The sequence below is a fragment of the Episyrphus balteatus genome, chromosome 2, assembly GCF_945859705.1.
Source record: "Episyrphus balteatus chromosome 2, idEpiBalt1.1, whole genome shotgun sequence".
NCBI lineage: Eukaryota > Metazoa > Arthropoda > Insecta > Diptera > Syrphidae > Episyrphus > Episyrphus balteatus.
Genome location: NC_079135.1, coordinates 79379504 through 79397724, shown reverse-complemented (window position 1 = coordinate 79397724; position 18221 = coordinate 79379504).

The following is an 18221-nucleotide window of genomic DNA, read 5'->3' as shown; positions in this document are numbered from 1 at the left end:
ACGAAAGTTCACAGGAACGGGTGACCAAAAAAAAAATGTATGGATTCACTTCACGACTTGCTTCACCAAGTATTGACTAGGCTTTAAATTCTTAATATTAGCAAAAACATGTGCCTAAGCCCGGTTCTCCAATTTTTCAATCATGTTTGCTCTGATAACTTTAAAATTCTGGATATTGCAAAGTTTCTTCAAATCAGTTTGAAGCATTTGTATTTTAAATAACTGAACCAATTTTGATGAAATTTTCAAAAAATTATACAATACAATCAAAAGTTAGCTTGAGGACCTTAGTACAAACAAGTTAAAGATTCTGCTATCAAATTTAGTTTTGAAATGAGTTGAAAAAAAATATGCAAATAAAAGTTGTTGCGGTTATAACTATTTTGTTATACATTTTATTCTTTGTTGGACAAATAAATGGTAAATAAATTTATAACAAAGATTTTCTAGACATTAACCCTAGATTTAAAAAAATGTATCTCTTAACCTAATTGTAAGATAAAAACTTCATCGAAAGTTACAAAAAAAAAAGCTTAACCTAATGCAAATTTAAGGAGGTTAAAAAAAAACACTATTTATACCTATGTATGTGTTTAGAACTTAAACAGCCTATACCTACCCCTTGCAAAAGACCATATCCCATCACAGTAAATCACCCTTCCTATCTTCTTCTTTTTATTTTCTTCAAGAAGTACAACCTGAATGATATAAATTCGTTTGCAATTGTAAACCCATTTGTTTGTGAAAAACCGATGCGTACACATTCCCAGCAAAAAAATATAGTAAAAATGTAGAGAAAAAAAAAAGGGGGAAGAAGATAAGAACACCGACTCGAACCGAGTTATACATCTACGAGAATAAAACATCACACAAGTTCACCCACCCTCTTAAAACTGACCATCTCTCTATGTAATTTAAAAGCTTAGAAAATTTGAAAATTTCCACCTCTCTGTCACTCTACCCTTCTGCAGCTTCTTCCGGTCAAAAGCTGTATCATATTTCAGTGCCAACCATGGTATATAACAAACCAAAGTCCTACTCTTTTCTGATGCTAGTATAGAGTCCGTACTTATATACTTTAATAGTAGCCTTTTGAAAAATGAAAAAAAAAATATATATATATAATATAAATAAAAATAAAAAAAAAAAAAAAAACAGAAATGAAAAAAAACTCTTCGGTGATTCGTTCAACCCTATCACATCGCCACCCACAACCGCGCACCCTTTCGCATTTGAGTTGAAAAACTCAAGTTTTTTTTTTGTTGTTTTTTATTTTTCGTTTTTTTGTTCAATCCTTCTTTTATTCTAAAGAAGAAAGAATGGTCCTCATGGATTCTGGTGCTGGCTGCTGCCGCCTTGGCGTGGGAGATGTAAATGAAATATGCAGATGGTCGCTTGTATAAAAATAAAACTCTTCATAAGTGTGTGCTAAGAACTTTCCATAACCCCATCAATTCTGGCCAGCACACCAAACCAAACCAACCCCTTTGAGTTTTAGTCCTGGTCCAGAACCTGGACCACCTGCCAAATGCGTACCATGGATGCTGCTATAACAACGCAAAAACAAAAAAAAGGAATGAAACTGCCCAAACGAATAGAACGTCCTGGTCGTTGTTGTCGTCGTGTCGGTGGATGTCGGTCGGTGGAAGACTCTCTTTGAAAAAAAAAAGCACCAACGTTTCCTACTAATTTATGGGCAGAAATATACAGACACCCGTTATAGGTGTGTGTGTCCGTTGACCGTTTTTTTTTGGCAAGAAAACACAATTGTCCACTCGTGGATGCCAATGCTGATGCCGAGCCAAGATGCTGGATGCTGATGCTGATGTTGATGCCGATGCCGGCACCATCGACGTTCAACCCCTTCTATGCTGATGATAGCACAAAGCATTTGTATTAGCTTTGCAGCAGCAGGAGGAGGGGATGAGAGGACCGAAGTCCGGATCAGGAGTGGTGGTAAATGGCAGGAGCAGGACTTCCTTCAGCCTTATCGTCCTTTGCGTCTTTGCGCGCCTTTAACAATTGCTGGTGGGTGGGTGGTGAGTGAGTGGTTGGTTGGATGGCTTGGCTGTGTGTTCTGTGGCGGCATTGTCCGGAGTCAGTCGAAATTCTTATAATGGAATTTCAAATAAACTTTGAAAAACGAAAAACCCCTTTCACTCTTGTTTGAATAAAAATCTCAATCTATATGTGTGTTTGTATTAGTTCTTTTTTATATTTCGTTTTTTTTTTTGCTGTTGTCGTTCATTTTGGGGGGGATGTTAGCATAATGTGTTTCTCTGTGTGTAGGCAAAAATGCCCCAAGACTGGACTTTGGTGTGTTGGTGTGTAGATTTATTGTTAATAGATCAGAGGCTTCTCTTTTTTAGGTTTTTTTTGGAAAAGAAAATTTCGTATACATATATTTGTATGTATTATGTATTATGGGTTGTTATGCATTTTTGTGCTGACCGATCGATAGATTCTTCGTGTGAGGTAAAGAATTTTAAAATCTCTCTTAACTATAGTGTATATAGGGGGAGGGGTGGCCTTGTCGTTGCTTTGCTATTGGCATCAACAACGAGGCCTACATCACTTTCACTTTAGTTTTTTTTTTTTATTTTTATTCTCATAAGGGGGAGATGTTATTGCTGTATGTTGATGAATTTTTTACTCTTTTCAGACACTTGCGTGTAACATTTAAAGTGCTGATTATAATATAAAAAAATATATGTATATATACATCAAATATCAAGACTAAAAATGGGCTTAGATAAAAGTAGGGAGGTTAGGTAGTTTGACTTAAATAAAGTTGTTGGATTCGGTTAACGTTTTTATTGAATGATTTTTATTATTTTTACCTTTTTGAAGTATACTGGCAATAAGTTAGCATATGCTGACTAACTAGGCTAATAAAATTTTTTTTTAAATTGAATGTTTTGAAAATTATAATAATTAAAAACCAATTCTTGACTTTGAAAAAGAACTTTAAAAACTGATTCAGAAGGGCGCGTATTAATAAATAAGTAACAAAAAAAATTGAAAAAGCTGTTAGAGCATAAAATAAATCTTTTGAACCAAAATTACACTAGTAATTGTAAGAACTCGGCACTAACGCTTAATGCATGCCAAAGTCGTTCAGTTTACCATTGCACTGTAGTTCCACCTTATAGGCTTAATTTCGAAAAATTCATATGAACTGATCTTACTAAACCTTATCTTACTAAAAACCGTTAAGATGACAGAAAATATCCTAGGGCTGAGAAAAAGTAAAAAAAAAAAGTAATAATATTTTTTAACCAGATCCGTTATAATGTTCAGTGGCGTATCTAGAAAAAAATTTGGCGGGGGCTGGAAAATTTTTCAAAAATTTTGTATAGGGTACCTAAATGTAGGAACATTTTTACTTGCTCTATTCTATAGGGCAAGTATTGGTTTCGTGTAGAAAAAAAAATTCGAGGTTTTAATCAATACCGACATTACGATGATGGAGAAGATCAAAAAAGTGGTTTTCGTCATGCCGTCCGTCGGTCTGTGCGTCTGTGCGTCTGTGCGTATGTGCGTCTGTGCGTCCATCTGTACATCGAGCTAGGGCCTAAACGGATGGACGGATTTGCTTGAAACTTGGTACACACGATTTTTACGTAATTCCCTAGACCCGTTTTTTTCATTTTTTTAATATCTCCTTTTAAACGCATATCTCCCATATAAAGTTTTCGAGGTATTGCAAATTTCTCGAAAACGGCTCTAACGATTTTGATTAAATTTGGTGTAGGTAATACTCCTATTGGTTCTTACAAAACTTTGTTTTTAGTTTTTCTCAAAAAATGCGGAGAACGGAAATATGACGTTGCCGTTTTTCAAAAATTAACATATTTTTTAAGTTTATATATTTCATCAAAACATGAATTAATTTTATTCAAAATTTACAGACATAATTTTGAAGTGTCAAAAATAAAAAAAAAAATTAAAAAAGTTTTAAAAAAATTTTGTTTAAGTTTTTGAAAAAAAAAAATTTTAATTTTAATTTTTTTAACTTGCAATATTTTTTGATTTTTTTTTTCTCGACACTTAACAAAATCTTAAATTTCCAATAGCTATTTAAGATAACCATACTTTGAACTACAAGAGCAAGTACGTGCGACCCCAGTCGTGCATTTTATTTCTCTTTTTTTTATTCGTCTTTGATCGAGAGAAAAGCACTGTGCTGCAGTACTGAAAGTTACATTTTACTGCTCTCGACAGCTTCGTACTACTGTCTCTTCCTTTCACAGTCAAAGTAGTGTTTTTTCAAAGTTCTTGTATCTCAATCATTTTACACAAAAGGCAAGGTGTTGAGTAATCTTAAAAAAAAAAAACACTTTATATCGTTTGAACTTTGTCATGCGCTGAATTCAAAACTGTTTACGTATTTATTCCTATCACGTCTTGTTTTTGAGCTATACTCATTACTATTTTCCGCAATTCTACCGAAAGTGAATTGAAATCACTTTTCAATTTCACGTGAAATGGATCTTCGATCGATTTCAAAAACTTCGTAAATGCTTCGAACTGTCAAAACTGAAGTATCATCCATTTTTATTTTGTTTCTAAAGTGAAATTACTGCTGCTTTGAGCATGGATGCAATTTTATTTAAAATATTAATGCAAAAAAGCAGAATTTAAAAGAAAAAATAAGTAGACACATTTTTCGAGACATATCAAATATGTATGTAAGTGAAATGCAGAACATGGGCGATATTATTGCAATTTGTAAATACTCAAATAAAAATTAATTAGGTAAAGTGTAAGGCGAACGATCAGAAAATTTAAAATGAGAAAAAAAAAATGCAGAACATTTAATTTCACTATCGGCAAGTGAATGCTCAAAAAGTGAAATGCAGAACGTGAAAGTCTGAAAAACTAATTTTCAGAAGCGCAAACTGAATTTCCTTAAAGAAACCATTAGTTATTTTGACCACAAAGATTTTAAGATACCAAAAATTTCTATTATCTTTGAGAAAAATATTATTTTGAAAAAAAGTAAATATACTGAAGACGATAAAATACGGTGTTTAGAGTTTGCATAAGAAGTTTTACTAAATTTAACGGTCATTTAAAGGCTCTTACTCAAACAAACACAAACAGCCCTTTCAGAATTTGGACCGGGCTCAAACATCTGAGCTGCCTCTAAATCTCTAAGATTTACGAACAAGTTTCAGTTAATCATGTAGGTACGTTATGAAGAAATCAGCTAAATAATAACATTGTCTTGGAGGCTTGGGGAGGGGGGGGGGGGTTAAGCCCTCAATACGCCACTGATAATGTGCATCTCTGAATTAAACGCAATTAAAGTATGTATCTTGCAATTGAATTGAAATTATAAGACTAAGCTTGAAATTCTGCATTACAAGAACGGACTAGCGTTTTCGTAAAAAAGAATTTCTTCAGTATTTGTCGCACATTTTCTTTGGTTTTGGAAAACTGAATGACCGTTCATTTTTACTAGAATTTGGGCCCGTTTTAATTTATGAAAATGCAAATGCAATCTTTCAGTAATGTCTTAAATGTAAAAACTGAAAATTTGAAACTACGAATGGACTATAAAAAGCTTGTAGTTCAGACGAAAAGAACGATTTTCAATCTCGGAATAAATATCTTTTAAACAACTTTTAAGGTTTTCGTGGTTGTTTGGTAGATACTATCTAAATTATTGTATTTGATAATATTTTCGGATTAACCCCGTTCTAAATAAAAGATTGTTTTTTGTACCCATTCCGAAAGCTTCGCATCAAATTACATTGAGTGTGTTCACCGGGAAACTACAACCTTCGTAGCCGATCTAATTTGTTAAGTTTTACGGCAGTTTCCCTATGACCGCTCTCAATATAATTTGATGGGAAACGTTCTGGGTGACGTTGAATATACATAAGTACCTTTTTAATTTAAAATGCGCCTAATTTTATCAAATACAAAGTAGAGTAGTACTCCGAGTGTGCCAACTAGGTGTAGTTTGAGATAAGAACCAGAAAAATCTTTGAAGAAACTATCAAAGTTGTGAATAAAGTTTTGATTTTTAAAAAAATGTTAATTTTTTTAGGTGATTGATAAGGTTCTTTGGGTTGTATTTGTATTTATAAATTAAACAGGATGTCCCGTAATCAGACAAGGAGAATTTAAGGGGTGATTTTTGGTGATATTCTAAGAAAGAAATTATTCTACTGTGATAGTCTATTTGAAAAGTTGATGAAATTACAAATGGTTTGAGAAAACACTCACTTTGGTATACTTATGTTAGTGATGATTTCCTTGTTAATACTAATGATATAAACTTGATGGTCTTTATTTTTAGAAGAAATGAGTCATTCCATATGAAATCAACAAATAGGGTGTGCGGCATGATTTTTAATTCTAATAAAAAAAAATTGATTACAATCTTTGAGGTAATAGAAACGATAAACCACCACTATTTATTTTTTTGACTGTTTAGTTTATGAGCAGTACCCATTCGAAGTCCAAAATTCGATCAATTTCACACTAGTGCTTAACGGGTTGTAGCTTTTTACTTATAATGTAACATACCTACGTTTTAAAAATGATCATAATTTTTTTGGTTGCTCAGACATTAATTTATAAAGACTGTTAATTTTTTCTTGTCCATGACAATTTTTGACTTTTTAGACAGTTTTCTTCTGCTAGCAGTTTTTTTTCGATTGAATTAAAAAAAAAAGGATCAAATTTAATGATAGATTTCAAATTTGTATATGAAGACTGTTTAATTTTATAAAAAAGAATTTTTATTTTTAAATTTTAAAATTCCTTTTTTTTTTGTAAAATAAGGGGTGTACAATAGAGTGTAGCGAATTTTAATTTTCTGGAAATCCAAAATTATAAAAAAGTTGTGAAAAAGATACCTACTATACTTAGCTATACTGCCCGTTTTCGGATCTTTAAATGAATTATCCTGACGTTTATTTGAATGCAAAAGTTCTTCCGAATTATGAAAAGTTTAAATATCTCGGATCGATGACCAAAAGCTAAACTAAGTAATGCCCGCTAAGCTGAACCGCTGTTGTTCATCTACACACGGTTGAAAATGTTGGACTATAAATCAAGAAGATTTTTTTTATTTAAATAGCTATATTAAGGAACCGCCGAAATAGAATCCCGAATTATAGATTTCCGAAACATAAAATTGACAAATTCCCGCCAGTAAAAATCCCGAATTTCAAATTCTGAACAGCTATAAATTCCGAAAATGTATTTTATTGGTCCCAAAATTATAAAATATGAGAAGTCTTTAAAGTTCTTTAAGGTATTTAACTCTACATAATAATTCAAATTTGCCTAAGTGCCTGCACGATATTTTGTGTCTATATTCAAAAGACTTGATATATTTTTAATGATCTTACATGCATAAATAATGTTTATGTACTTCAAAAAAAATATATATTTGAGCTCCAAATTCTTTAATATAAAAAAAAAATATATTATTTAAGAATATACCAATCTTTATAAATTGAATACCTAAGAATAAATAAATACATTTTTTTTTTGTTCATGACAAAAATTTTCAATTTCTTTTTCAGTATTTTTATATACATAGATATACAATAATTTATATTATATACAACAAAAATCATTGTAAGACGTGTACATACTTTTAATTTATTTACTTGCACAATGGCAAATCACAACCCCTTTAATTATAAAAAAAAAGAACCGAAAGGGTTACTGTATAAGAACATTAAAACCCATCAACGAAAAACGCAAAAAAAAAAAAATAAAAAAAAACCTAGTCTAAAAGGGAGGAAAATGCTTTCTTTTTCTCATCCAATAAAAAAATAATCGAAAAAGTCCATTAAAAGAAAATGTTTGTCAGAATAAATTGGAGATTTTTTTTTCTGTCCAACCATTCCATCAACCCCTTTCGTTAATTCCCTTTTTCTAATAACAGAGGAATTTTTTTTTTTAATTTACATTAAAATAAAAAGAAGTGAAGTGCATTTGAATTTTTAAATTAAAGGAAATTGATTATTTCTTGGAAACAAAAAGAAAAACAAAAAAAAAAATAAAAAGAATTCAAATATTTTGTTTTTGGGATATCTTAAGAGTTTGTAGACTAATAAATTTAATTGAAGAGTGATGGACGAAAACGTGTAATGTACAAAGTAGGCACAAACTTACATCACTCCAAGGAAGTAGAAGAGTTATGTATGTCGTTTAAAATCAGTGTAATTAAATTATTAAATGTTGAAATAAGATAAGCGAAATAGTCAACTATCCGATTTTAACAATACCGTGGAGTCATTTGTTATTTTCCATTTTGTCAAAAACTTATTCAATTCTATTTATTGACTGGATACAAAATAAAAGCACTGGATAATAAAAACAACAATAATATTCAAAAGGTGCCGTGAAATAACGTCGAGCTAAATAACGCCGAATTCCAAAATTCGGCCTTATTTCACTTTACCAAAGCGAAATAACACCGAATTTCAACATTCGGCCTTATTTCACAATGACAAAGTGAAATTACGCCGATTCGGCATTATTTAAGGCAAATCCTGCTAAGTGGAGCTTAGGGAAAATTTCTATGCAACCACCTGCAGTCAGTTTGTTATTGAAATGCCATGTTCTTGGTACAGGGACATAAGACCCATGGATATAACAGCCACTTTTTATTTGTGGGGCTTAAGTCAAACTTGAGTGGGGCTTATGTTAAACTCATAACTCAGGTTGCACATAAGAACCACAAATGAAAGATGGGCGTTATGTCTCACTAATAAAGAATTCACAAATTATAAAATTATCTCCCAACTGGATTTGGGATAGTTACATAATTCGATTTTGCACTTATGTCCCACCCAAGCCGATCACAGCCTCAAAACATACTTCACTGTTTATACGCCTAAGCCCTGGGTATTATTATTGTATCTATGTGTATACCAAACAACAAAGATGTGTGTGTGTTATAAGTTGGGAAACGCGAAGCGGAAACAAAATTTCTTACATGAGAATCTATTTAATTTTTGGAACCCAAACGCGAAGCTGAAAAAAAATTTTGCCCACGAAATAATCAATTTTTAGGTATGAAAATAAAAATTCGCTCGAATTTTTATTTTCACACCACAAAATGGACTTTTAGTAATTCGGCGTTATTTCGCTCTGCGTTGTTTCACGGCACCTATTCAAAAATATGAAATTGAATCAGAATTTGTAAAATAGTATTTTGGCTTTAAAAACTTTTCAAAAAGTCACAGTGCATTGTAAATTTTTCTTTTGCATTGTAAATTATTCTTGAATACCTACTTGTTTTTCAAAACTATAGGCAAAAAAATCGTATAGCACCATATTGATTTTTTTGTTTTGAATAATTTTTGTAGAAAATTGCCCCTTTGTTAACGTTAACGTTAACGATCAGATATTGGATGTTTTTTTTTTCATCAAATATACATCAGTGTATATGAAGTTTAAGTTAAGACAAGCATTGTATATATATTTCCATAGTACTATCATGAAGTGAAACGATCTTAGGAACTCTAGTGGTGACCAGCGTTACCACTTGCGGAAAAAAAGTCGATTTGAAGAAAAAATGGAAGTAGATTGAAAAAAATCGAAGTAGATTTCAAAATATCCTTTTCTTTATAAAATATCAATATTAAAAAAATTATTCTATTAAAATTATTTAAGTAAAATAATTTAATTAGTAAAAACAACTAAAACCGAAATTTTTATTCTTTCAAACTACATATTTTCGTCATATAAATATTTTTTTATACATTGTTTTACAACAATTTTTAGTCAAATATTTGGTTTTCTGAAAAAAAGAAGTAGATTTGGCTTATATTTTGATAACTTGAAGTAAATTGGAACAGAGTTTTTTTAAATGAAGAAGATTTCGATATTTTTGTGATGGTGCGAAGTAGGAAGTAGATTTTAATTTTTTTTTTGAAAAAAAAGTAGATCTACTTCAATTGAAGTAAAGTGGTACCACTGGTGACCAGTGCCGGATGAACCATGTCATGGGCCTCTAGGCAAAATAATTCTTGGGCCCTTTTCCGATGCTTTTTCAATATCATGAGCTATTTTTAATTTAGGTAAGAAATTTGTGCAGGTAACTTACTAGAGACTAATCGGATATAATCTGGTGGTGACTTAAAAAAGCAGAATTTGTATGAAAAAAGCAGGCATATTGCTATTGGTTTTATTCGTTCGGGCGATAAAAAATACCTCGAAATCATGTATTATATTAATAAAAAGGTTTCATTAGCTATACCATGATATGCAACAATGCGGGTGCAACACAGAAAAGCTCTTGTATCTACCCTCCTGGATGGAATACAAGGTGGCCCAATATCTCAAAATAACTCTTATATTAAGTACTATCAATGATATAAATTTCATGCTTTTATCACAAAGTGCACGATTTAGATGCTAAGCCGCCTCACTACTCTAAGAATTAGTTATCCCGATTTTAACTATGCAAATAGTTAAAAAAATAAATACAGTCGACTCCCTCTAAGTCGAACTTTCACGGGTTACGAAAATTGGTTCGAGTAAGAGGGAAATTCGAGTAAGAAAGATTAATTTTATCTGTTTTCTTCAAATTTTTCAATTAAAAATGTTGAAAAAATTCGAGTTAGAGGGAAATTTGTCTTAGAGGGAGTTTGATTTAGAGATCACTCAATATTTAAATATTGAAAAGAAAAAGTTGTTTCTTTTGAGCAAACTAATTTTTATTTTATTTATGCATAATATTGATTCACAATCGATTTGACTTTATTTTTTGCAAATATATTTTATTTTCAAAATCAATAATTGCGCGAAAAGGAATCAAAATAAAAAAGGGCATTTGTTTATCGGTTAATTTGCGGTAGGTATACCAAAATTATCCTAGATTCATTTCAGATTTGAATCCAAAGTTTTGTGTGGTTTACTAAAGTCAAGTCTTCGTTGTTAGCTATTGATTGTCATTTAATAGAGTTATCGTTGATTTAACAAAATAAATTGTATGGTTTATCGGGAATTGGCGTAGGCTGTAATTTTTTAAATGCAAACCTTTAATTAATCCCCCAAAGTATTTCATGCTATTTACCTACGTGTTGTGTTTCAGGCGCTCGGAACCAGACAAATATGTTTACAGATTAACCTGTGATTTTTCAGCGTGGTTCATGTCTTGCAAAGCAAATAAATAAAGATTTTAAATACTAAACGCAAGAAGTTTTTTCTACCTTAAAAATTTGAAAACTACTGTATATTACACAAAATCCCTCCCATATCATTATTAAAAAAAAATAATCAAATTATAGGGTCACTTTTCGAGTTTTCCTGCTTAACGAGATCTTTATTAAACATTTAATTTTAAGGATGGTACAAATGATGTACGACAACTGTGTTACTTTTTAAGTCCTACATAACTTAAAAAAATAAAAAAAAAAGAACAAGAGTCATAATTGTGTGACCTTCTGTACATATCAGCAACCATTTTTATTGATAACCCTTCTTTTGAATCAAAGGAGGTGATTACATTGAGCGAATGTGATGACCTCTACATTTCTTAGGCACACGAAGGGTAAAGGTTACTTCCATTTTAAATTTCTTTTATAGGCTAGCCGTTAAACCCTCCAATGGTCAAACAGGGTCAACGAGGTCTTTACTTCATGTACACATTTTTATAAAGCAACAAATAACAATTGTCAAAAATGTAACAGACAAGACATCTTTAAGATACTTTAATATATAAAAAAAAAAAAAAAACAAGTTATTCGACTGACCACATTCCACACCCTTGTACGATCTTTAAGACTAAAGTACCCGAATTTTTTCTTTCTCAATTTCATAAAAACACTCGTTTCCTTGAATGGGTGAGTTATGGGTTATGGAGGCTACACAAAAAAAAAAAAAATTCAAAGGGTGAGAAAATAACACACCCTTCGTAATAAAGACGATATTATTTCGATAAGCAGTAAACTATCCCAAAGGGATTACGTCTTCAATTTAGCATTATGAACAAAAATTTTTGACCCCGGTGCCGGCCATTAATAGAAAGTTCAATTGAGGTTAAAGGTAACTACTGGACGAACTGGTGGACACATCAATCACACTGAATTTATCAATGATATTGTTTAAAAGAAAAGCATTTCATTTGAAATAATAATTCATTTTATGTGATTTACATAAAACAAACAAGTTTTTAACGAGCTCTACAAGTATATTGAAACATATGTGTCCTGGGAAGGAATGTAATCACACAATACCCAAAATTGAACTAACATAAAATAAATGCAAAAAAAAGACTTCCATCCGTTAATTTCAGTTGAAGAAACTTGTATCTTTTTCCAAACACCTTTATAATGTATGGTTTTAATTAAACCTATTAAAACACGAAACTGTTATTCCGTGGCCTATTATTATATTTGTTCTGAATGAAAATTTTCGAGGAAATGTTTTAGAAAGAAGTGCTCCTAATCAAAAAATTCAACGAAAACTTTTCGATTGAAAGCCCTTCTACCACATACATTTTGAGTTTTTATTCAGAACTGAAGGTTACTAAAGAAATCCAGTAGAATTCAGTGCTACATTATTCGCAATTTGAATGGATGGAGCAGTTTAAAAAAAAAACATAGTTATTTTGAAATTTTCGAAATTTTCAAACAAATATTTGGTATGTTCTGAAGGAATTATCTAGCTTCGAAACATTTTTAAAAAACGTATTTTTTTAAATCAAAATCGTTGGAGCCGTTTTGGAGAAAAACAACTTTACCATTTTTATCATTATGACAAGTGCCGTTGATTTGTTTCAAAATAATAATTTGAGTCGAACAGAAAAAACCAGAAACTAAAATCCCTTTTGTTTCTGAGATCACTTTAAATTACGAGAGCTATAGCTTTTTATTGACTTATTTTTCGCCCGCTAATTTGTGACAGATAAAAAATGCACCTTTGTTTGGAAACGCGAAATGGTAACGGAGTTACGAATAACAGAGTTACGCGCGACAGAGTTACGGCCATCAAAGTTACCCGAAACCGAAGTTACGAAAAACTAGAGTTACGAATTCTAAAGTTATGTTAAGCTATGACATGTGATTTTTGGGTTGGCAACAATTGCGAGGATATATTGATTTCAGTTTTATTATTAATTAATCGAAATCATGTATCCTATGGGTAAAAATGTTTCATTGGGTTAATCTGAAATGTAACAAGACATGTGCAACACAGACAAAACTCTTGTATCCGTTCCGGATTTCGGATGGAATCCAAAGTGGCCGAATATCATAAAATCAAAATTATATTGAGCACTGCCAACAATACAAAATTTAATGCTTTTATTACAAAATACACTGTTGTTTCGCTAAGCCGCCTCATTATTTCTAGGCTTTTCTAATAAGAATTTCCGCCAGAGTATCATAACTTAGGCGATAGAATAGTAACAGATTCTTGTAGAGGAATCAAATACACGCTTTTTACTTGCTCTCTATAGGGCAAGTATTGGTTTCGTATAGAAAAAAAAATCGAGGTTTTAATCAAAACCAACATTACGATTATGGAGAAGATCAAAAAAGTGGTTTTCGTCATGCCGTCCGTCGGTCTGTGCGTCTGTAAGTCCATCTGTACATCGAGCTGGGGCCTAAACGGATGGATGGATTTGCTTGAAACTTGGTACAGATGATTTTTACATAATTCCCTAGACCCATTTTTTTTTTATTTTTTTAATATCTCCATTTTAACGCATATCTACCATATAACGTTTTCGAGGTATTGCAAATTTCTCGAAAACGGCTCTAACGATTTCGATTAAATTTGGTGGGCGCAATACTCTTATTGATTCTAACAAAACTGCGTTTTTAGTTTTTCTCAAAAAATGCGGAGAACGGAAATATGGCGTTGCCGTTTTTCAAAAATTGACATATTTTTTAAGTTCATATATTTCATCAAAGCATAAGTCAATTTTATTAAAAATTTTTAGACATCATTTTGAAGTATGAAATATTTAAAAAAAAATATTAAAAAAAAACATTTTTGAAAAAAAAAAAATTTGAATTTAATTTTTAAACTTTCGATTTTTTTTTTTGATTTTTTTTTTCTCGACACTAAACAAAATCTTAAATTTCCAATAGATATTTAAGATAAAGATACTGTGAACTACAAGAGCAAGTACGTGCGACCCAGTCGTGCATTTTATTTTACTATGAGATAAGATTTATATCTCCCTCCATTAAGAAAGTAGGGTCAGTTTAAAAAAATTATTAGAAATAAAAAAAAATATTCAAAAGCCTGAACTCCACACTTAATTTAAATTTTTAATGAAGTCATTGTAAGCAATGGTCTTAGATATAATTGATTTCAAAGCAAAAATTTTAAAAACCCATTCAGTACCTACTTTATTTTCAAAAATTCGAATTTTAATACAAAATTTACACAAAATTAACCGCCGCCATTTATTACTTAATAAACACTGAAATGTTTAGTAATTTATCCTTTAGTTTTTGAGTAGGGGAGAAGGGGGTACATTTGACACTTAGTTTTTAAAGGTCTGTATTTTCGAAAACTGTTAATGTTTTCCAATGTTTTGTTTTGTATTTGATTTATTGACTATTCAAGATTATACTAACAGTAATTTTTTTTGTTTTACAACATTACAACATTTAAAAAATTATGTTTTCTAAAAAAAGTCTTTTTGTCAAAAGTGCCCCGATCACGGGGCACTTTTGACTTTAAAAGGGGTACATTTGACAATAGTGGATTAAACCCCACATCGTGTGCATTAAATTTTTAAAACTATCAGTGGATCTTACTCGTCTATTATTTAATTAGAAAAAAAAATACTTTTTTGGTTTTAAACAATATACTAAACAATATAACGTAAAAAATAAATCAAAAAATTTATTTTCTAAAAAGAAGAAGAAAAAACAAAAACCATAAAATATTTCAAAAAATCTCTCCATTTAAATCTTAATCAAAATTAATCGATGTCGATTTACTTTTAAATAATTTATTAAATAAATAATTTCCCAAATTCAACGTAAAAATGTGCCCAAATTGCAAAAGTCAAAGGTGCCCCGAAGGAGCTTCATAACTGAAAGACTGTGAAATTTTGCAAAATTTCTTTAAATCAAACTAAGCTTCTTTCTTCATCCAAACTATTGTTAATTAAGGGCACGATCATACCGAAAAACGCAAAGTCAAATGTGCCCCGGTGTCAAATGTACCCCCGCTTACCCTAAATTGAAAAAAAAAACTACTATTCTATTAAGTTTTTATTTACTTATTTATTATTTTCTCAAAAACTGAAAGACAATGTTTAGTTAATTTTATCTGTTAATTTTGCGTTAAAATTAGAAGACTTGTGAAATAAAAAAACTGAGTTTTTTTTAATGTTTTCCTCCAAATTTGGACTTTGAAATCAATTATTCCTAAGAGCGTTGTTTACATGGAGTTGATCACGATTTGATCCATTTTGTATCCTTTATAAGATGCTACGTGATCGTACTATCTACCATTCTTTGTTACAGATAGCAGCGCAGCGTGTGCATCCGAACAAACAATTAAGCAACAAAATATACACACGCTTTTAAAATTAACAATTAAAAAGTAGACTTCTTGTATTTAATTTACATACTGTTTTATTATATGTACATATGATAATATTATACAAGTTAATAAAAGTTAAGATAAAGATGCATGTTGTGCCGGAATTGAATTGATTACGAATGAATTTTGGGGCTATATAAGCCAATGTATGCTGCAAAAATTATATCATTCTTAAATTCAAGAATTTGTTAATCATTTAAATTTCTCAAAAGTTTTAACAATATGAAAATTTTGTTAATACTCTTTGTTTTTGTGATTGTTATAGCAGGCGCTATTGCAAAAAAGCCTTGTCCAGACAGATGTTGGCTAAACGATCGAAGATTTCGTGACGAAAGATGTCCTTTTGGAGGAAAATTCTCTTACTATTTACAAGGCTTTGGGATTTGTTATTGTTGCAGGCCTTAAAACCGTTATCTAAATAAAATACATATTTGTACTTTAGATTTATTTTTTTTAATTACAATGGGTGATCAAATTAGTACCTACTTCCACTCAAAGAAATTTAGTTTATCAAAAAATTTTCCATCACACTTTTATACTTGGAATTAATCATCATTGCCATAGTTGGCATTGCGCTCATTAAGTAGATTATTGAAAAGACATAACTTCAATAAAAAAAGAAAAAGTAAAATTATCATTTTGTAACACATCCTCTAAAAGCTTTAATCACCTTAACTCAGTTCAACATACTTTGAATGTGTTTTTTTGCTTTGTTTTTTAATTCTTTCATATTAGTTACTGTTTTTTTTTTTCCAGTATCCCTGTTCATCAACTACCGAAAATCCTACATTGAGTTAAGATATTGGAAATGTTTCTAATGTTCAAAAATCTCTGAATCCTAGTACTGACTGTAACTTCCAAAATTTGATGGGCTTATTTTGTTGAACACGATTTTTACGTAGTTCGCTTGGTTTTCAAAATATTAACAAAATACCTTAAGCCCACGGTTACGATTTTGGAACTTTGGGTATGTTATGTTATGGAAAAACGCTCACAAAGAATTGGAAACATTTTTAAGGAACTACACATTTTAAACAATAAAAAAAAACTTACCTGCCTAAAAGTAAGAAATAATAATTCACCCCAAAATATTGTGTCCTCAGACTTTCGTTCTACAGCCAAAGTTAATCTTCACATAAATGTATTCTTCTTTTTCTCTGAAAGCAATAAATAAATATGAATTTAACAATAATTCGAAAACAAAATATTGTTCACACCAATACACCGGCTGTTTACCCGGTTCCCGGTGTCGTGTAAAATGGGCCTAATAATAATAATGGACCTAATCATAATAATAAGTCTAATTGGTTACCATACCAAGTATTTTAACCAATTTATTTATTTTCAGTATTTTCAGATTATGTTCCTAATTGGTAAACCGAAATCTTATATGCTAAGATCACTGCTAAGAAATGCGTCATAAGTGATTCGAGATCATAAAATTCAAATTAACAAAGATCAAATATCCAAAATTTCAATGTCAATAGCTCTGTTTCTCTGGGAGGTGCAAAAATACTAGTATTCTGCTAGCGATTTTCAATAAAACGCACTTTCAAAAATTCAATGCAAATCCCACCTACTCCGCAGAAGAGTTCTAGTAGTAAATGTAGTAGATTATCTACATATGTATGAGTAAACTACCACCTCTAAAGAAACTGGGCTAACGCTATCATGGAATAATAAACCGTCTTGAACAAAAACACAATCAGCCCTATCGTGAGTTTCGCGTGTACATTTTTTCACCCGAATTCTAAAAGCTATCGTGAGTTTCACCCGAAGGGAATTTACACTTTCTGCTAAACTAGCTTCTTTTTCGCGACCAAAATATAAGTGAGAAAAGAGCTATCGACTTTCTCGCATATTATCTGAAGAAAAAGAACTAGTTTTTCTTTAGCACCTCTAGTTTTTAAATTATTCATACACACAAGTTCATACAATTCATTCCAGTAAAATTTTATTAAAGAAAAACTAGTATGAATAAAAAGTGAGAAAAAAAACTCAAAGCAAAAGGAAATCAACAGCTGTTTTTTGGCATTGCTATCCGTATCCGTAGTTGGCGTTTACTTGCATTACAAAAACAACACGCAGCTGCCGATAGGTATAGAAGCTGAACCAAGCCCCAGATAGAATTTTGACGAAGTGAATAAGTTTACGTTTTCCTTTCTCTTTGTGCATGGATATAAATTTTTATTCATTGGTGATATTTGGGAAATCCGTCTGCGGATAGCTTTGCCAAAAAAAAGTAAGCCCAAACTTACTGAACTCAAATGTATACAATTTGATATAATTATTTCTAGAAAATTTTAAAGTTTCAAAATCATTCAAATCTTCTCAATTCTTTAACATTTAGTAGTTAAACAACTAATGTTTTCAATTTATTTAAAAACTTGGAAATCTAATATTCAGCCCTGTTGTGAATTTCACGTAAACTAGATTCCACCAGGAAAAATAGAATTTCGTTTTTGTGAGTTCAGGGCGACAAAATATTCACGTTCGGAAAACTCCTCGTAATTTTTCAAGGTAAAATGCAAGACAGCTCTTTTCGCGCTTAAATTTTGGTGAAGAACGAAACACCAATTTGGCAAAAAATGTTAATTTAGCTTTTAAAATTCCAAACGAACAAAAATATTCCGGTTGGAAAGCTTTCCATGTAAAACTCACAAAAGGGC